Source organism: Rattus norvegicus, chromosome 15 (genome assembly GCF_021556685.1).
Source record: "Rattus norvegicus strain SHRSP/BbbUtx chromosome 15, alternate assembly SHRSP_T2T, whole genome shotgun sequence".
Taxonomy (NCBI): domain Eukaryota; kingdom Metazoa; phylum Chordata; class Mammalia; order Rodentia; family Muridae; genus Rattus; species Rattus norvegicus.
The window spans coordinates 19,291,385-19,313,472 of NC_141548.1; positions in this window are offsets into that span (position 1 = coordinate 19,291,385).

Sequence of the window (22,088 nt, forward strand, 5' to 3'; positions counted from 1 at the left end):
CCCATACTTGGAATAAGGTTGGTCAGGAGATTAATAGGCTTTTGAAAGCCGGCGACCCAGTGTCCGCGGCTTTTTTCAGTTACTGGGGTATCATTAGAGACATTATAATAGATGCTGAGCAAGGAGGTGAGAGTGCCCGCCTCCTAGCTGTCGCAGAGGACTTCTTACAAGCCTCCCGGCCGGCTTCACCTAACAATGAAAAAGAAAACGGGGAGCCGCATTCTCCCTGCCCTTCCATTGTTATTGATATGCCTGGGGGTGAGGGAAATCCCTCATCCAAAGCCTTATGCTCTCTAGAAGACCCCAAGATGTCCAAAAATTCAAAGACCATTTATCTTTCTCTTAAAGAATTTTCTGGGAAAAACAAATGCTCTGAGTCAGGTCTAGATCCCGCCTCCGAGGCTGAATTAGAGGAGGAAGCTGCCAGGTATGAGAAAGAGAGATATGGTCCTGAGCCACAGGAGACTCAGATCTTCTTCACTCAGAGGTCTGGGCCTGTCTGCCTCCCACCTTATCTACCCCCTATATCGTCAGCCCCACCTGCACCTCTACCGGTCGCAGTAGTGGAGGAACTGACTCAGACTAAGACTGCACTTCAAGCACAAATTACTGGGCTTAAACAGATCTTACACCTACAGCAGGAATTGGGGATCTTACACTAGAAATCCAGGATTTACAAGAGACCTTGACAACAGAACTTTTGCTTGGTCTCCTTCTTCTCTCCACCCCCATTTTGGCCCACAGGTAGAAAGCCTCTTTGGGACCCTGAATAACTGGGTCCCCGCTGGCGGGGACATAAAAGCATCCTTAGTAGGGTGTATTTTTCCATCTGATCATGATGAAAGTGACATTTTGCTTCCAGTATGTATTTACGTCCGAGTGTAGAAAAACCCATTTTTTCATGCTCAAGACCCCTCCATACATTAAGGAAAGTATGGGAAAAATGTATTATAGGCCCAGATGGCAATGATAGCAATTGAAGTTCTAACTCATGACCTTGAATTTCCCTAAAGGCTTTCGTCTTGTTGGGTAAATAGAAGAATCCAGCAACTAAGAATGTATAGAAAGTAAAAGTGTAGGAAAACAAGGGCCAGGGAAGAAATTCAGTGAAGAAGGCACTTGCCTCACAAGCTTGCGGAGCAGAATCCAGATTCTCCGAATCCCCATAAAAGCCAGGCTGGATGACGACTACCTGTGGTCCTGGCACTTGAGAAGCAGAAGGGAGATGCCCAGAGCAATCTGACTAGCCAGAAATGGTGTGGGCCCGCCGAGAGCCTTTGTCTCTCTAAGTGAAGTAGCATTTAATCAGGGAAGCCATGTTACAGCAACGGCAGCCTCCAAATGCATGTGCACATGTGTGCCCACAACACACCAACACAGCAACAACAAAAACATTAGACGAGGTGTTTCAGTATTAACGGTGTCATTGAAAATTATCAAGATGAGATGAGGTGTGGTCAGGGTGGTGTGAGAGAGGAACAAAGCATTTTTCTCCACTGCGGTGACACTTGGTATATTGACTACATTCCAGGGTAGGCTTGACACCCAGAAGGAGTTGATCAACACCAATCTGACTCTGTGGGCTTTGTGTGGGGGGCGGGGGCAGTGGTTTGGTTTGTGGGTTTGCTGTTTTTTTGGGTGTTTGTTTAAAAAAAATAACATGGGGACTTGAGGAATGGCTCTGTGGTTAAGAGCACTGACTGCCCTTCCAAAGGTTCTGAGTTCAAATCCCAGCAACCACATGGTGACTCACAACCGTCTGTAATGGGATCCGATGCCTTCTTCTGGTGTGTCTGAAGACAGCTACAGTGTTCTCACTTTTACATAAAATAAATCAAATTTTCAAAGAGAAAGAGAGAGAGAGAGACAGAGAGACAGACAGATACAAAGAGACAGAGAAACAGAGAGACAGAGACAGAGAATGAAGTCGGGTGAGAGGGGCATGGAGAATCTGGGTATTTGAGGAAGTGGAAAGAATATGATCAAAAGACTAAATGAAAATTCTCAAAAACTGTGTGAAAACTTTTTAAAGGGGGAAAACTACTGACTAAACATAAAATAATGTAAAACCTATTTTACACAGTGGTTAGGACTTAGTTTATACACCATTTGTCTCTTGCTCTAAAAGCACATACACATATGTGTGTGTGTGTGTGTGTGTGTGTGTGTGTGTGTGTGTGTGTATTCCTGAGTGAGGTAACCCCATCACAAAAGAGCACACATGGTATGCACTCACTGATAAGTGGATATTAGTCCAAAAGCTTGGAATACCTAAAGAAAAAATTCACAGATCATAAGAAGCTCAAGAAGGAAGACCAAAATGTGAATGTTTCAGTCCTTAGAAGGGAGAACAAAATACTCACAGGAGGAAATACAGGGACAAAGAGTGGAGCAGGGACTGAAGAAAAGGTCATCTAGAGACTGCCCCACCTGGGGATTCATCCCATATGCAGCCACCAAACACAGTCACTATTGCTGATGCAAATAAGTGTTTACTGACAGGAGTCAGTTATGGATGTCTCCTGAGAGGCTCTACTAGAGCCCTACAGATACAGATGAGGATGTTTGGACTGAGCACAGGGTCCCCAAAGGAGGATTTAGAGAAAAGACTGAAGGAGCTGAAGGGGTTTGCAACCCCATAGGAAGAACAACAATATCAACCAACCAGACCCCACCAGATATCTCAGGAACTAAACCACCAACCAATGAGTACACATGGAAGAACCCATGACTCTAGCCACATATGTAGCAGAGGATGGCATTGTCCAGCATCAATAGGAGGGGAAGCCCTTGGTCCTGTGAAGGCTAGATTTCCCAATGTAGGAGAATGCCAGGGCATTGAGGAGAGAGTGAGTGGGTGGGAGTGGGAGCATCCCCATAGAAGCAGAGGAGGAGGAGGGAGTGTGGGAGAGGGGGGAAAGGGGATAACATTTGAAATGTAAATACATAAAATATCCAAGAAATTTTTAAAAATTGGATTTAAAAAATAAATAAATAAATGAAAAAAATGTACTACTAGTAAAACATATTAAATGTAGGAGTGGGATGTCTGGGTTTGATGAGATTTCTATTTTTAGTTTGTTTATTTATGTAGGAGCTGGATAGATGGGTCAGCAGTTAAGAGCATGTAATACTTTCCCAGAGAACCCAAGTTTGGATCCTAGAACTTATGACAGACAGCTCACGGCTACTTGTAACTGCAGCTCCAAGGCATGCAAAGCGCCCTTCTGGCTTTAATCCTTTCCCAGCACACCCAAAAAATATTTTTTTTTAAATTGAATTGTACTGAAAGTCATTGAGGATGGTCCTATTAAGGTAGGTCTCCTAGAGCCTAAGTTAGTTTTGAACCGGTGAGTTGATAAGGAGGCATAGGCTCATCCCAACTCCACTCCGGCTTCCAGGCTCATCCCATAATTTCTTTGCATGTGCATTCCTGGTTTGATGAGTTCCTCATCAGAGCCATGGTGATGCTGATAGTCTGTCCTTGAGCTTCTAAGACTGTAAGTTTCCTAAAGTTCTTTTCTTTACAAAGTACTTAGCCTCATATATTTCATTATTCTGGCAATAGAAAACTAAGGAATGCACCCTGCGTGGGATTTTTCCATATTAATGTGCACATATGGATATGCTAGAAACGCATTTACAATGTAAATTGTTCATGGAAGCTTATGAGCCCTGAATGTTCTACTGCCCTTAGAGTTTACAGATTCAGGATATGTTTAATCATGCCCAACCTAACTTATTGTGGGAAATGAATCACCTTCAAAGTGTTTAACAGACACTCTTCTCCTTAACATTGCTATTTAGTTGATCTAGAAATAATCTTACCTGGAATTTTTTTCTTAAAAGACTATTCATTATATTTGAAAATGGTCATGGTCCACTTGAAAACTCAGTTAATGGTGGATTTTCCTAAGCAGAGACATCCCTACAGCAATTTAGTAGCAGGATGTTTATTCCTGGAAAATGCCTGTTTCCCAGGGATTATTAATCATACTTTATTGGGAGGTAATCAGTTACATAGTTTACTTTTCCACCCATTTCAGAAAATTTAAATGCTGAGATAGTAATTTTGCTATGAAAATCTACCCAGCAATTACCATATTTGCTTTTCATTTATGGGGGAATAATCTGTTTTAATTAAGCCTAACTGAAGAACTTTTATCAGATGTAATTATCTCTTTCGATAAATATGTCTCCACTAATTACATTTAACCATGGGATTTATAGCTCTTAAGTCATTTAGTAGGAAACATAATAAATCTCTAGTAATACAGGCTAAATTGCTATAAATTAATTCAGATCATTAACATAATAAACAAATTAGGATAATTTTGCTTAATTAGTTTGGGTGGTTAACTCAAAATCCCATGTAAGCTTCATGGTAATCTTGATTTCACCATTATTTATAATATGACATAAAACAAATCTACTTTAATATTTAAGTATAAAGCAGGTCATTCTTTTATTTATTAGTTCTTTGACAAATGATTTCCAAAGAGAAAATAAAATTACTGTCCTTAGATTTTTTAACTCCATAATATTTTTCTATCAAAACAATCTTTTCAAATAAAACTATTTTGTATCACTTCAAATGAAGTTATCTTCCTTTTCAGAATCAATTAATACATTCCAGTTGTTATTACTCTGGTTGGCAATGTGGCTCTGGGCTTGCTGAACCTAAAAATTAGGCAGGTTAAAGTTTCATGCCATAGAGATCTTTACTCAGGCCATCAGATATATTTATATTCTGAGGATTAGGCAAAGTTCACTTGAGTTCAAGCTGTATACAGTCACAGAGACAAGGTCACATAGGTTTAGTCTGTAAACAGTCACAAGGACAACTTGGACAACTTGGGCCCGAAAGCACCATTCAGAAGAACAATGGGTAAGATGATGGGCAACCAGAAGTAAACCCACTCCTGTTTATTACCTGTGGGGAGGCACAAAAGTACACTTCAAGAACTACCCTTGTTATGAAGAAACAGAGATTACAAGATTTGGTTACTTGAAGTTATCTCACAGGTTCTCAAAAACTCTCCTCACACAGCTTCATTCATGCACTGTGTTCCTACACCAGTCAAAACTTTTGTACCACTGTGTATGAGTTTCTGATTCTGTGTGTCTGTCTGTGTGTAGTAATCTACCCTCAAGTCACATTAGGAATGTGAGTCTTGGGTTAAAGAAAGAAAGGTATGGGAATATCGAAGGGTGGGAATATTGAAGACAGAATATTTACAGAAATCTAAAATAAAGAAAGGAGATATGGCACTCACAGTGAATGAAAGTCTCATGGAAATTTGTTAACTCAAGAGTGGACATGGTCCGGATGCATAATTGCCTTGGAAACCAGTGCAGCTAAATGCAAAGGCCACACTTGGATTGGGGTATTTGAATGGCAATATTATGTGTCCCCTTGTACTTCTGCCAAACATCCCTCTGCCTCTCCCATTTGTTCTCATTCTCTACAGCTCCTAGGAAATACCAACATCTAGCCCAAGGCCCTGTCATAGTTGTGTTAGGTAGGGTCTCCAGTGTGACATTTAACAGTATCCTCACTGAGTAATACATTTCCTCACAGCTGATCTACTTCCAGCATGGGTGAACCTTCTAGATGTGATATCACACACCTCAATATAAAGAGCCTTTGGCTCTGGCTCTGGCTCTGGCTCTGGCTCTCTGGCTCTGGCTCTGGCTCTGGCTCTGGCTCAGGACCCAGTTGCAGTGACTTGGCCTGTCCTTGACTCCCTTGAACTTATGCTATTCTTCCATGTAGAGAGCTTCAGGATGTACTGCTGTGGTTTTCAGTCTTGCTTATCCTCTCCAATTGATAATCCCTTTAGGTTTGGGCAGCTTCTATAACTTTAGGTAAGGCATGTTCCCTCTGCCTACTTATGCCCTACTAGATTCAGTGAATCCCTTCCCAAGCCAGTCTTTCTGACTTCCCTGGGGGAACAGAAGATTTAGCTAGTATTTTAGTCACTGTGACAAACAGCCAGTTTTCAATTCATCCTGAATCAAAGGTTTATGCAGGGTAGAGAGCTGAGAAATCTCCCTACCTTAATGATGACTGGTTTTGGATGCTCAAAGACAAGGTTATTTCACATTTTCATTCATTTATTCATCTGAGAATCATCTATTTGATAAGTACTCATTTTGGTCTCTTCTCTTAAACATCATTACAGATTCTGGACAATGATTTTATTTTCTCTGCTCACACTCTGTGCGATGTTGAGGGAAGAGTGCACATCTGGTATGCCTAGCTTTAATGAGCTCACGACCCATCAGACAGTCCACATTCTTCCTCATATCCTCAGCCCACACCCTCATTCAAGTTTTCCCTCACTCCTCACTAGGATTCCTGATCATTCTAACTCTATGCAGTTTCCAAACTACAAGTCATGAAGAGGCAGGAGTTATTCTCTGTAGCAGGTAGGGGGAAAGTCTGCTGTGAAGAGTGAAAGTTGGCAATATAGACATAAGAACAAAGAGCTATTTTATAATTAATAGCCAGCAAGACAGCATCCAAGGTCACAGACCACCAATACCTACAAGGTTTGTAATTAGCAAAGCCAAAGTAAGTGTCCAGCAGAGGAACCAAGGTTAACATTTAACAAAGAAGTCAAAAAAAGATGGGCACGGCTTCAGTGCATGACAGCTTTCCCCCTGGAGAAGCATTACAGGGACAGTATTGGATCATTGTCCAAGCTAGGTCAAGGAAACATACTCAGAGCCTGTGGAGACCCCATTGGATTGCCCTGCCATATGCCCAAAGGATGAACCAATATCAAAAGAAAGTGTCCACAATATTTGTCTCATTTCTGACTTCATTTTTAAAAAAAGACAAGGAGTTCCATAGTTTTCCATCTCTTATGACCTTCTCCCTCTCTCATTTTTACTTAGTTTCTCACTTTTCCTGGATAAATAGTTTTTTTCTCTGATTATACTTCCTTTGTCCGCATCTTCATTCCTCCTTGTTGTAGGATAAAAAGCTCAGGAGTCATTGTCTCCTTTGGTATCTACTGATCATCTGGCACCTTAGGCTCTGAGTCAGGGCCATAGAGGACAGGAGAGGACCCTTCACTTTCAAAGATCTAAAGAGTCAACAAGAGCCTCTTTCTCCCTCACTATCTCCATGAAAGCAGAGAACACATCATCCTGGTCTCTGTTTGTCTTTTGTACCAGAACGTTCTCTTACCACTCTGTGACTTTTCCTGAGAAGACAAGAACAAACATCTATTTAGCCGATAGTCCACTGATAATAGACAAACAAGTTAGTTGATCCTAGTCTAGCTTTGCAAGTCAATGTTTTTATTATGGTTACTTTAAGGAACACCACCAAGTCAAAGGTGGCTGCATCACTGGAAAGCCCACTCCCATTAGGGAGAAATCTTGAATCTTGTAAGTTTCAGCAAATTTCTGACCAACCAAGGTTTTGTATTGTTTGTTTTCTTCCTTAGTCTTATGAATCTTCAGTTCTTCTAGCCCGGAATGTTTCAACTCAGAGGAAATAGCTACACAACACTCATAGAGTGAGAACTCATGGATAGCATTAAAATTACAAGAGAGCAGGAACAAGGAGAGTTAGGCTCCATTCTTATGTTCTACAGCTGTTATCAAGTGCTATCCAGGGCTTTGGTGCTTTGATGTCCAAATTCTTTTCCCTTTGTCTTCAAACGCATAACATGGAGAGTTACTTTCATTTTACATTTAAAGAATTTGTATGAACATCATAACTCAATATTCCAGTTTCACAAATGAAGAAATGAAAGACAATTGACTTGTGAACGTTACATATATGTGTAAAACATTTAGATCACTTCCCTCTAACCTCTCCTTCTTCCTACTCCATCCTCCTGCTCCCTCCCAAACTCCTGGCATCTTCTCTCAATTATTATTGTTGCATACGTAGATGTGAATAAATACACAAATACATCTTGCTGGATACGGTTAGTGTTGCTTGCTTACATACATCTATGCTTTTAGGGCACCCCATTTGGTATTGAATCATCAATTAGGACACTCATCTCTGAGAAAAAAACAATTCTCTCTCATTTAGCAACTATTAATTAATTACCTGTAGCTCTTCATGCTTTTGAACTATGCTGTTAGCTACTGAACACTCCACATTTTCTACCTCACTAGGCATGGCAGGAAGACCAAAAACTAAGACCGACAGACTCTCAACAGTTCATCAGACTTTCCAAACATTATCATACTGTATACCAGATTAAAGAGAGGACAGTCAGATCTCAATCCCACACTGAAATATAATATGCAATAGACCGTAAGCATAAATACAAAAGGTAAAACAACAGAATGACTAGAAGTAGATTTGAAGGGCCAGGAAAAATTCAGACACCCTAGCAAACAGAGTAGAGCCAAAAATGTAGGTTAGCCAGTTCAGTGACTCTGTTCCAGGAACTTGACTGACCATAGAACTGATGATTACACCAGCCAGTTTAGCAACTCTGTTCACTGACCATAAAGTTAGATTAAAATCTTAAAGAACAATCATGAGAAACAGGGAGTTTCCCCTGTGATTTTTCACTGGTATTCTCGACATTTTCCAATGACGTCCTCCCTACCCCCTTGGGTTGTGGTTTCTTCCTTTAAGTACCCCTTCTCCCAGCTACTTGGGGTCGAACTCCTCTACCGCTGCATGAGATATGAGTCTAGACCCCAGTGCATTGATTCCTATCAATAAACCTCCTGTGATTACAGCAAGGACGGTCTCCTGTGAGTTCTTGGGGGGTCACGTCATCCCAAGACTTGAGTGAGGGTCTCCCCACTCCTCCGATAATCTGAGGGTCTTTCAGATTATCTTTATAAGTCTGACTTTACAAGTATTTATCCAAGAAGAATAGAAAGAATAACTTATAACAGAAAAACTTGAAAACTTGGATTTTCTTTAAAATATGAGCTTCCAAGCACTAAGACAATGTCTTAAGCACTAAGGAAAATGAGCAGGCAAGACACAGACTAGAGAAAACAAAGTGTCTGCTTTGCATATGCTTGACTAAGGAATCGTATGCACGACATATAAAGATTCCTTGCCTTTAGAAAAAAGGCAAATACTATGCTGTCATCAAATTGTCAGCTTGACAGGATACAGAATCACCATGGAAACACACCTCTAGGCTATCTGTGAACGTTATCTAAATAAGGTTAATTGGGGCAGGAAGACTTATCACCAATGTGAATAGCATCTTTCCCTGGGTTGGGCCTTGGATATATGGAAGGGAGAAAACAAGCTGAGCTCTGTCTTGCTTCTCTTTTTGCTTTGCTGGCTGTCAATACTCTTTGACCAGCAAGCAGCCTCAAGCTCCTGCCACCATGACAGGCTGTCTCTCAAACGGTGATCCAAAAGAAACCCTTCCTTAAAGCACTTCTTGTCAAGTATGTGGTCACAGCTATGAGAAAAGTAATATTCCCAGTAAGAGTTGAACAAAATATTTGAAGAGATTTTTTTTATGAAAGAAGGCAGACAAATGTCAAAAATAGATGAAAATAGGTAAAGCATCACCACTGTCAATGAAACACAAGTTATAAGACATAACTCATATACAGAAATATGAAAAAAGGTAACTCATAGCAAATGCTGAGTGGGGTTGGAGCAAGTAGAGTATGCATATGCTGCTGCTGCTGCTGCTGCTGTCACACAGTCACTACCCAGCTAAGTGAGACAACAGCCCACTCCTTTGCTCTAATTTTTAGAATTCCATTTCACTTCCAAAAAACTGAACACTCTCCAACTATTGTTTACAAGGCTAGCATATAAGGTTCTATGATTGGTAACTCCATATCTAGTTGTATAAGAGAAATTAAAAATTAAATATTTGTATACATACAAACATACCACCTATAATAATTTTCATGGCAGGATTGTTTATAAAAGGTTAAAGCTGAACAAGGCAGGCACTTGGCATCAGGACACGAGATATACAAATGATGGTGAGTCATGTGACCAATACAAAAAAATATCTAGTGACACATGTGATAGATGGGCCACTGTCAAGGGCTTGCTAAGCAAAAGAAGCCAAAAGACAAAGCTCCCTTTTGGAATATGAAGTGAGATTTATATGAAACTATTTATATGAAACCCCCAAGTAACTTGTGGTGAGAGAAATAAGACTTTTGGTTGCTTCTGAAAGGAGGAATAATAGGAAAAGGATATAAGGGGAACACGTGGACAGTTGTAACTGTCCTGGGTCTTCATGTACATTCATCAAACTGGATGGTTTCAGACCTGAGTATTCCACAGGATATAAGTTTATCTTAATTTAAAACTGAAAAAAAAGGCCAGAGATGTTTTAAAAGACAGACAAGGATTTTTAGTAGAAAGTACTAGTTTTCCAAATAAGTTAAGGGGGTATAGGCAGAGATAATGAGTCCTTGAGGAAAGGGTGCCAGTGTTCTGACAACTTTTATTTTTATCATAACCCATATGGCTATATTAGCACTGCTTTCATATTTTTTATGAAATATTGCTAATGGCTGGGCTTCTAGCAAAGATCAAATATTCTTCACTGTGTTATTGGTAAAGAAACACCTACCTCCCTGCCTTTACTCCTGATTCTTCCAATGACCTTCAACAGGCACCATCGCTTTATTACTGAAGGTCACAGAAAATGGCATCACGGCATCAGCTGCAGTCCCACACAAAGAACAAGTTCACAATGTTAGACTCGAAAGGACCTGAACCCCTTGCAGGTGAGCCTTGGAGTTCAGAGCTCACTGTGATAGGTATTAGCATACGAACACTCACTCACTGACTCAAGGAAGGCATGCATTACTCACCTATAACACACTGCCCTTGACACACTCACCCAGCTAAGTGTGACAACAATCAATTCTCTCCTCTGTTCTAGTTTCTAGAATCCTGATTTTTATTAAACCAATTCATTCTGCTTTAGCATTTGGAGGTTTCCGTGGACCGCTTTTCTTTGCTAGCAACAAGGAAGTGGATACTGCTGCCACTGCCCTTCTGCCCTCTGTCTTTTTGGATGTGGATGAGATGCTAGGAGCTACAGCTTTGCTGCCATCTGAAGACCATAAAAAACAAGAAGAAACCACTCAGAGTCTAGAAGAAGGCCAGGTACTTGGTAGACTAACTGTGCCCTCTATTGCATTTGGACAGCTTTCTTTGAGAATATTTGTTCTAATGGATGAGACACTGGTTGGGAAAGTACTAGAGAACAGCAGACTTCAAGGGACTACCTAGCTCCAAGGCTGTCTCAAAGTGTAAAAAACTAAAAGGAAGTAGATAGCACCAAATTCTGTCTGGAGGCAGCCCCCATATGAAACTCTAGAATCAAAGAAGTAGATGAAACCAAGCCCTAGAATCCTACCACTAAATTTTAAAAACTTATTTGCAATTTTCAAGTTAACACACACACACACACACACACACACGCACACACACACAGCAGGAGAGAAGAGGTAGTGAGAGAGCAGGTGTGTGTGTGTGTGTGTGTCTGTGTGTGTGTGTGTGTGTGGTGTGTAAGAGAGAGAAGGGGAAAAGAGGGAGTGAGAGGGAGGGATAGGGCGAGGGAGACTTAACATTGAGAAATTCTATGGTATTCAACATTCTGTGCCTTTTCATAAAAAAAGTTCTGATCTTTTCCATACTGAGCTTTGTCATGTCATATTCTAAGGGGCATCCATTAATTATCAGCCCATTCTTGGCTCTGACAATAAAAACACTACATCATGTCAAAGACGTTCCTGCTCATAATTAATGATAATTTCCACAACGGGGAGTGACACATTGTATTGTCCCCAAGTTCAGAAGAACTAGGGCCATCATCCCCTCTAGCTCTGCCCTATGACAGAGGGAGCTTGAAGCAGGATAGAAATAAGGCATAGGGTGTAAACTGATGACTTCATGAAAAAAGAACCCTCCTGACCGGAGGAATACTTGCAGCCTCCATATAAAGGAAAATAGGGCATTCTACAAAAGGAAGGCATTTGTAATTATGCTCAATTTCATGAGTTAATCCATAGCATAGACAGTTCCCTGAAGGGATGTCTCTCCCTTCCCTGAAGGGTGGCCCAGTCTGCTGCTTACGTTAATCAACTACCAGGTAGATAGAAAATGGCATGTTTTAAAAATGGAGGAGGAATAAGAGCCTCTTCTTAGTTCAGACTTGAATTCTGTCTGCTGTTTTTACTTGCTGTCATTTAATTCCATCTGGCTTTAGAATGTGTCTCTCCAGCTTTACCTGCTCCAACCCTCCTAAATTGACATGTAGGGTATCATGTTTGAGAGCTGCCAGTGCTTCATTAAGTAGCCCGTCTCCTTTGCTAACAATGCTGAGTGTATACAGGAGATCAGCTAAAAATCCCTGTTTCCAACCTCTCTCGCAGTGAGAGTTATCCTGTAACTCGGTTCCAATAAGAGACTGCATGGGAATCTTTGATGACAATAGCTACTGAAATCTTTGCTTTGTTGATGAAAATGGTCAGTATGGACAGTGGATGTGGGTCAGCAAGGAGAATATTTGCTTAGCATTGTATGAATCCTTAACTTTGTTCCTTAACATGGCATAAACCCAGCATGATGGGACAAGACTCCAATCTCAGAGTTTCAGAGACAGAGAAGGAGGATTAGGAATTCAAAGTCATCTTTTGTGGGTGCCATGGTACCAAGAACCAGGCGTAGGCCTGTAAGGTTTAAGAAAAAAACACATATTCAAGTCATTCGTGTTACAAGAATGCCAAAGCTTTACTGAGGTTCACAGAATATATATATATACCAAGTCCACTGGGTGGAAAATTCCAGGAAGCATAGTGGAAAACAGGCTTAGGCCCTCAAGAGCAAAAAACAGGGAACAAAAAACAGGAATTGACTTAACAATGTTACCGCCCAGGTGTACCACCTAGGTGTACCACTCAGGCCAAGCAGAAAGGTCAGGATGGTCCTTTGTTAGGAACAAAAGGCTTCCACATGCATCAGCAAGGCTCAGGAGGGGTCAAACACTGATGGGACCCAGGTGGGTCTGACAATCTCTAGTCACATAGCAAGTCTGAAGTTACCTGGATCCCTGAGACCCTATGTCAGTAATGAAGTATACATGTTCTTGATACCACTCACAGCACATACAATCTCCTAGAGCTGTAGTAACAACCACGCTATTGTACGTTCAGGCTGCAATCAACAAGCTAAGGGTGCCATAATAAAGAACCACAAAGAGTTCAAAGCTTCACTGAAGCCAGCTTTGTGCACATATCTCTGTAGGGCATGCAATGTGGAGAACACCAGCCCAAATTATTTAAACTGCTTCTACTTACTCAGTTAATACCTGGAACCAAACCTATTCCATATATAAGGGATAAAGTACACAGCATGTAATTATGATTAGTTCAGATCAGGTACAGTGGTCTGTCTATAACGAACCCCAGCACTGGGGGTAGTTTGGAGATGCAGAAACAGGTAGATCCCTTGATCTCAAAAGATATATTGCCAAGTCAAATGGATGGTTTCCAGATTCAGTGAGAAACTTTGCTTCAAAAAAAGTAAAGCAGGGAGCAATCAAGGAAGACATTCACTGTCAAGCCTTGGAATCTACCTGTATGTGTGCAGGAACACACACACACACACCACACCACACACACACACACACACACACACACACACACACACACCACACACATACACATCACACACACATACACACCACACACACACACACACCACACACACCACACACATACACCACACACACCACACACACATACACACCACACACACACACACCACACACACACCACACACATACACACCACACACACACACACACCACACACACACACACACCACACACACACACACACACCACACACACACACACACACACACCACACACACACACACACACCTACCTTTTGGGTTCACTGTACATTTCTCCTCCTACTGCCAACTAACACCAGTCTTCATCCTTCTCTCCTCTCTGTTCCAATCACCACCCTCTGTGGCTTTGGCCTAAATGGTAAGGGATATTGCCACTTTTGCCCACCCAAGACCCACGGGCTCTGGCTCTCTCACTTACTTTCTGGACCCAGAAATGTCTTTCTCTCTCCATCCCCACTTGTTTGGGCTAGTAACCACTACAGTCTCTTGAACCAGCTCTTCCCCAGGGGACAATTGATGGTGACTGTCAGACTGTGTTGTTCTCTGCTGCCTATGCTCTGGGACTAAGTTTTACTGTAGTCAAGGAACTCTTCCATCATCTGCTTCTCTGGAATATCACTCTTGCATTTATCCTTGCTAGTTCCTGTCCTCCAATGTTTCTGCCTCCTGCTTGTTCTCTGAACACACCAGGATTATGATGCCCTGCAAATCTTTATTCTAGCCTGGGAATTCTCCCATCATAACATGCTTGCCATAGCTCAGGTCTAGAATGCCTTAGTCTTCGGCTTGGTAGCATTGGTATTCAGTACAACTTTTCAAAGATGGCACCTAGGAGGAAGTGTGAAGTCACTGGTGGTTTGCCCTCAAAGGGGATGGATTATTCTTCCTCTCTTTCTTTTGTTCTCAGCCACAAGATAAAATGTTCAAGGTGACACATGCCCCCACTGCCATAGGCCAAAGAAATAAGGCCAAAATGTGAACTAGAATAAACCTTTTTTCTTCATAACTTGATTGTCTCAGATACTTGTAACAATGGCAAAATGTTGACTGATACACAGTTCATCCAATCATTCAGGCTTTGGCTTATATACTAACTTTTCCCCCCGACATTTCTATTTAAGGATGTTTCCCACTTCTTTCCTAAGACAGCGTTCTGCTTTTCTGTTTCACTCTATCATTGTGTGATATCATATTATTTCTGTGTTTACTAACTTATTTTGTGATTTGTGCAATTAGAATGTATATTCTTTTGGGGTTGAGATTTGTCTCTCTCATCTACTGGCTAATGTCCAACAATTATGATAATTTTAACACGTGAAAACAGGCCTTACTCAATGAATAAATGAATGAGCTTATATTCAGAAGGCAGAGCCATGCAGATAAGGCATTCAGTCTCCCACATCTCCATTTGCATGGGGAAGGGTGTTGTCATCATGAGAAATACTTCATGACTCAAATAAAAATGCTAATTTTTATCATCACAGAAGATGTAGGTGTCACAGACATGACAGGAGATCATTTTCATTTTTAGAACAAGGAAATAATGGACATGTTGTACATACCTAGTTGGAAGACTGAGGTAAGAAAATCAAAAGTTTGGGGTCAGTCTGACCTATATAATAACAAGATATCTCAAAAAAGCTAAAGCAAGAAAGGTGGAAGGAAGGGGAGGGAGGAAAAGAGGGAAGAAGGGTGGGATAGAATAGAAAACACATTGTACCTTGAGTGGATGTATTGTATTTTACCAAATCCATCTCCTACCCTACCCTACCCTACCCTACCATACTCTGCTAAGTGCACCCTGAATCTTTATAAAACATTCAACATTCTCGAGCCTCATTCTGAAATCTCTCACTCCATTTACCAATAACTAAAATGACAAAACTCTCACATAAAAGGGCCTGGGGACAAGTAAAGTCTTTCAGTTTGAAACATAAATTATGCTGATAATGTACATTATCACATGCTGCAGAGTCACCAACCTGTTCTAGTTCAACTTTGTTACCAAATTACTCATCTTAATTACTCCCTTCTTCTTTTTCTTATCTCATTTTTCTCTAGTCATATTAATGGTCACATAATATTAGACAATGTTCACTAAGCTTAACTGAAAATAATGGCTATTTTAAATCAGAGTTAATTAGTATGTCAAGAAGTTCAGGCAATTATGAGATCATGTGATTTTTTTTTTAGGGGCACAAGGGAAGAAAGCCCCTTCACCAAACGCTACGTTCATGATTATACAAAATATTTTAATGTTTTTCTTAGTGTTGTCATAGAACACTGGATGACATGATTCTTCTGAGACTATTTGTCACTGTTAACTCCAGGGGAGTGAGCACCCCTCCACCTCACCCCATCCCCTGATCTTGCAATCACTGCAGAAAATACATTTAACAGTAATTTATGAATCTCGGTGTCATTTCTCTTCCAGGTTTAATAGTGAATCGTGGTTTATTCTATTTATATTTCATCATGCACAAGGAAGCTTGTCAAGAGCAAAAGATCAGAGCCATCTAATTCTTCCCCTCCTCTGCTATTTCTGGAAGGTGCAGCGACTGACACTGAGCTAGAAGGCACACTGTCCTTGGCCCTATATGAATGTACTTGGGGCTTTAAGGAGAACAGGGAGAGTTGAAGAAGAGAGAGAAGTTTAAAAGCTTCATCCACCAAAGATGACCATCTGGCACCTGAGACTTCAATCGTGGACCCCAGAACTGATCTCTTACACATCTGTGGAACTTTTAGAAATGCCTATAACATCTCCTTTAATCCTTCATAACATAATCAGAATTTCAGGGCAACTGAGAAAGAAAAGGAAAATAGTTTGGTTTGTTTCACTCACTCCTAAAATTCTTCTCTGTCAGAAAAATCAGGTCTGGTTCTGTTTTAGATTTTTGTCTAATTCTACATTAGCCAATAAGGCAAAAAATATCTACATAGGAGAATGCTGCAACAAAGACAAAGAGTACCCCTCAGTAGCGACAGAGCCCTGTGTACCTACGGTTGCTTCAGTAGGGAGTTTTAGCTATTATCAGAACAATAGTCCTAATTCTGTAACAAGATGTTGAAGACGTTGGGGAGAAGATATAGCTGGCAAGGGCAGTGCTAGAGGTGTCAACTAAGGAAAGAGAAAGCCCATCAGTCTGCATGATGTCTTAAGAATTTTCAGTGGTGCTTGGTCTAAACTCAAGAAGAAGTAACCCCACCATAGTGTTCATTTTCAATTACATGGATTTGTTAGACTCAAGGGGAAATTGTGGACACTTTCAATTCGTGTATAATGAGCACCTACTAAATGCAAGGTGTTCAATGAATAAAAATCCCTTTGCTTTGAGCTCCTACAATCCTCTCTCTGTCCCTTGCAATAACTAGCCATGTAGATAGTACAGTATTAGTTAAACCATAGGCCTTCCCCTTCAAACAGTGAGCTCCTATACTAAGGCTGTGATGGTTCTGACCTTCCCAGAACTTTAGAAGTTGTTCAAAATGTATTTGAATAATTGATAAGACATAAAACATTTCAGATGTTAAATATCAAGAGAAGAGGTCTTGGAAGACATTGTATGATGAATAACTAATGAAAGTACGAAGAGAAGCAATGACTTCAAGTTAGAACCTGGATCCCTGCGGTCATAGAAGGAACCCTGACACTGAGCCACAAGATAGATACAGAAGCTGCTACTCAATGAAAGGGGAAGAGTAGAATACATGAAAGATCAATGGAAGGGATCCCAATTGCCAATGTCTTCTAATTTTACATGCACATGTAAAAAATATATATCTGCTTGAAATACAAATGCAAAATAAAAAAATTAAAAAAGGAAAGTGAAATGGTTTAGTAGGTAAAGGGACTTACTCTCAAGCCTGAGCTCTATTCCATGTAGTTGAAGAAAAGAACCAATGCTCCAAGGTTGTTCTCTGATTTACACACACACACACACACACACACACACACACACACACACACACACAAACAAACACACTACCACACTACCATGGCAAATGCATACATAAAATTACATCAGGGTTTTGAAATTGATCAAGTTGATTTAATTTAATAAGCTACTATGCACTGCAATAATTTTGAGAAGAAAAATTATGTATTCATAGTCATTTATTATTATTAAGTAATTAACTTCCAAACACTTACCTACACAATCATATTTTGTCTATTGATTGTTCATGTCAAGATAACTCAGTGTATGACACAAAACTGAAAAGACATAGTTTATCACCTAATGAAATTATCATGAAAATAGATAATAATTATATAAGTGAGTGGGGGGAGATACATATGCTCATGAAAGTCTAGGCAAGATGTAGCAGGAATCCAGAAGGCAGAGAACTATGAATGATTGTCTCTCTATTTGGTGGAAGAAGATATTGAGCTACAAAGAAGTTGTATTAAAATGATCCAGTTTAGAGGAAGTGACTTTCAGAACAAGTATCTTCTTTAAAACTAATACTAATGCACTCAGACCTTAGTCATATTAAATAAACACTCTTACATTAAGCAAACAGCTCTTACATGGTGAGCTGAGGCCAAAACTTTAGTCAGTGTGTGAGTTCTGTACATTGTAGAGGCACCAGGGGTGACTGGGAAAGCTGGACAACTATATATCAGCCTAGAAGTTCTCAACGTTGCCAAAAATAGCCACTCCAGATACTGAGGGCTTTGAGGTGGTGTGAGTTCTCAAAGGGAGAAGCAGCAAACATGGAGGGAAAGGAAATAGTCTCTGTGGTGGAATTCCAGTCTTAACAAGAGTTATGTTAAAATGTTCTTCCCAATCTGTGCTTACAGAGTTATTTGCTACCATTGGCCCTCATCACGTTCCTTAAATCACACTTCAAATAGAGGTGGACCTAGTCACCTAATATGAAGAGTAAGAAGAAATCTATGTTAAAGTTAAATTAGCAAAAGGACAGGTCTCTAGTTTCAAGGAGCAAACGAGAAAACACAAGAGACGTGAGTTTATCCTTCGAGGGTCTATGAAGGTGTTGTGGGCATATATTGACAGGGAATCACTTTGCTTTTCTTGTACCAGTCCCCACTTCACCCCTCTATGTATACCCACATTTGCCTGCTTCATGGAAGATTCCCCCTGTTTGTACTACCCAGTAGACAGTATACAGTAAACAGTACTGTAGAATGTGTAAGGTAGTATTATACTATTACTATATGGTAGGCTTAGTGGTCTTCAAGTAGGTCCATTTTCTAATCCCCTGGGAACTGTTAATGGTCTCATTACAGGGCAAAAGAGTCTACAAATATCAATTTCACTGGGGAGGTTAAGATAGAAATCCTGAGTTATCTACTAATCACATAAGCCTTTTAAAGTATAGACTTTTCTTTGCCTGGAGCCAGAGAGAACCTATAGAAGACATATGAGACAAAGGGACACTTAGTGAGAGGTAGAAATGTTTTTAAATAGTTAAGTGGAGCCCAGAAAGAAACTGGGACATCAGCCCTACTGTCATTAGATACTGAGATTCAAAAGGTCTTCCAAAAGTAGAGTCCCTAGGTATCAACAAAGAGGGGTGTTTCCCATATCTTATTCTACATTTGTTTTTTGGTAAAACTAAAGAAATAAACCAATTGAGCTTTGTGCAGTTCCCACACTTCTGAGCCATGTTGGTGCTATTGACAGTGGTGGTATTAATGGAGTATCAGAAGAGATAATTCTAGAGAAGCCTGAATAAGTCAAACCGGGTCTCTCTTAGCTGCAGGCAGGACTTCTCCAAGAAGATTAGAAGGAAGCAGCCTCAACCTCCAGTTGGTTTGAGATTTATTAAGGGCAAAACTCATAATTCTGACAGACATAGAAAGGCAGCTCTGGATGTCTGCTGCAAGCAAGTGTTGTTCACAGAAGTAGAGCGATAGCAGTTAGATAGTCAGAAAGTTAACCTTCAGTCCATGGTCACATTGCGTAGGAATTCATGGCTTGTATAGAGACCAGTTTACAATAAGAATTTATGACTTTTGTGAGAAAACCAGTTTTTATCCAATATAGGTTTATCAATCAAAGCATTTCTCAGAATGCTTTGATAAGATGGTGGAACTAAAGTTTAGTAGCTTACCATAGTAGACAATACAAAAATGTAACCCAAACTATCTTTAGTCTTTCTCAGCCACCCTCTTTTGTCATGCCTTCTAATTTACATTATAAACTTTGAGATGAAGTGGTTTCTAGGTTCCTGCCACTTCCTCTCTGGGCTTTCCTATTTCTCTGATTTGTACTCTTACTTATGTTCATAAGTATCTTAGGTTATTTATCCCTTAATTTAGTTTTGTGGCCCATCTACATTGAGTTAGAGTGGCATAGATTGGCATGTAATTCAACCACATTTAACACCCCTGTGCCTATAGCTCCATGATGCTTCATTGTAAGAAGAGAAGTGTTTTATTACAATAAAGCTCACCAGTGATAGGTTAAAACTATTTCATTAACCTATATTGACTGCCTTTTAAGTACAAATTGGATGCCTTAGTGAGAGTTAAATTGAAATACTACTTTGAAATTAGTCTTGAGAAAGAAAATATCACAGTTTGATGCTGGGATCCTCACCAACACAGCTATGAATTACTAGAGCATCAAAAGTCAACTTGATTATTATTCCTCAGCTAAACAAAGACTATTTAGTATCTCAGAAAACTGCTAATTCATGAAAATATATAGCAAGTAACACTGTAAATAAGAGCACTACAGAGTAAAATATGGTGCTTATTATTTAGAATAAACTAAGAACTTAATATATTAACTGTGCATTCTTAGAGTTATCACCCAATTTACTTGAGTAGCTAATTAGTGGAGGGGTCAGAATCATTTGGGATGTAGAAAGACAGTAAATAAAATTTTGTATTTTAGAATTTGTGTTTGTATATAGTTCTGGGAAATGTGTGAGGGGTGAGAAAACAGTTATGAAAGAGCATGCATTTTTATCTCTACCCACTTTTCACCAACATTCTTCATGCATCATAATTACTAAACAAAATAGCTCATCCAACCTCCAGAAAAACTGAGAAAGCCCACAAGGTACCACAGTCCTTGACTCCAAGGAGAAATCAAACCTCCCAGAGGAGACACCACCATGAAATATGAGCCTGTGTGCACATTATTATTATTGATGTAATTGCTTCAAGTGATGTATTCACTGCAGGTAAGGAAAATCTATAGGGAAGTTCTGATTTATCTCATCACGGCAAGGTGTCCTCCATACTTGAGTAGAGTGATATATTTATCTGTTTGTTAAAAAGGAAGTGCTAATTGGCCAATCTGCTTACACCCCCTGGAGAAAGAACTGGATGAATGGGAAGCTGTTAGGGAGTGTAAACAGACTAACAAAGGTAAGCCGAACTGTAAATTAAACTCGGATAATTGAGAGGGGAGGAGGACAGAGAGGAAGAGGACTCATTATGCAGAAATGCCTTGAACTACATGTAGGCAAACATTGACAGTGACAAGGATATTGGCTTCTCATTGCAAACAAGGCTCAATGATTGTACACAGGAGTGGGCAATGGGTCAGCACTAGGTTACACCTAGTACTCAAGGTTTATCTCCTTTACCCAACCCCAGTGTCTATTTGCTAGACCATGCATCATAAAGATGGAAAAACGAATCACAAGTAAATTGTCAAGGAGAGTGAGCAGAAAAATATCACAGGGGTAAAGGGAACAGTACTTTCCAAACATTTTTGCTAAAGTCAGAACTTCAGCAAGAAATCCAGATGGCCTTGAAGCTCTCTGAAGCACAGGGCCCAATCTTAGGTACCAACTGACATCCCCTCCTGCTCTCTTGTGCCAAGAAGCATTTACAAACCCCCGAAGGCCAGCCATTTCTGATGTAATCTCATTAGAGTTTCTTTATTACAAGCTACAGTTTAGGCTGTCCTCCAACCCAACCCTGACACAGCAGGAAAGGAAGGCAGAGCGTCATTCAACCTTCAACAGGACAAGGTTCTATAGGGAATGGAAGTGAGTGAGGAGGTGTCCAGTCTGGCAAGTATCTAATAGGATGGCTATTGTAAGCCAACAGCTGGGTGTTCTGCAGCAAGACTGTGAACATTACAAATGGTCTGAAAGTACACCTGAAACAATCAGACTAATCTTTGATTAACTGTTACTAGGAAGTAGCTTGGTAGTTACTCTGGGTTATGGGCCAAGGACAAGCCTTGGGGTCCTTCCTGGTACTTGAGTGCAGCTTGAGATCAGCTGCAAGTCAAATTCTCAGGCATTTATTTTTTCTTTTAAAATGGAGGCCTGCCTCAAGATGGAGTAGGTTTGGTCTCTCAGCTCCACTCCACAGCACCTTATATTATGCAGGTAAAAAGAAAAATTCCCCAACTCCCCACACTCCAAAACGTAGTCCATATATCCAGAAATGAGCTCAATCTGGACTACAGGATTTCTGGAGACCAGCTAAAAGCCAGCATTCCACAGGAACCTGTGGAAT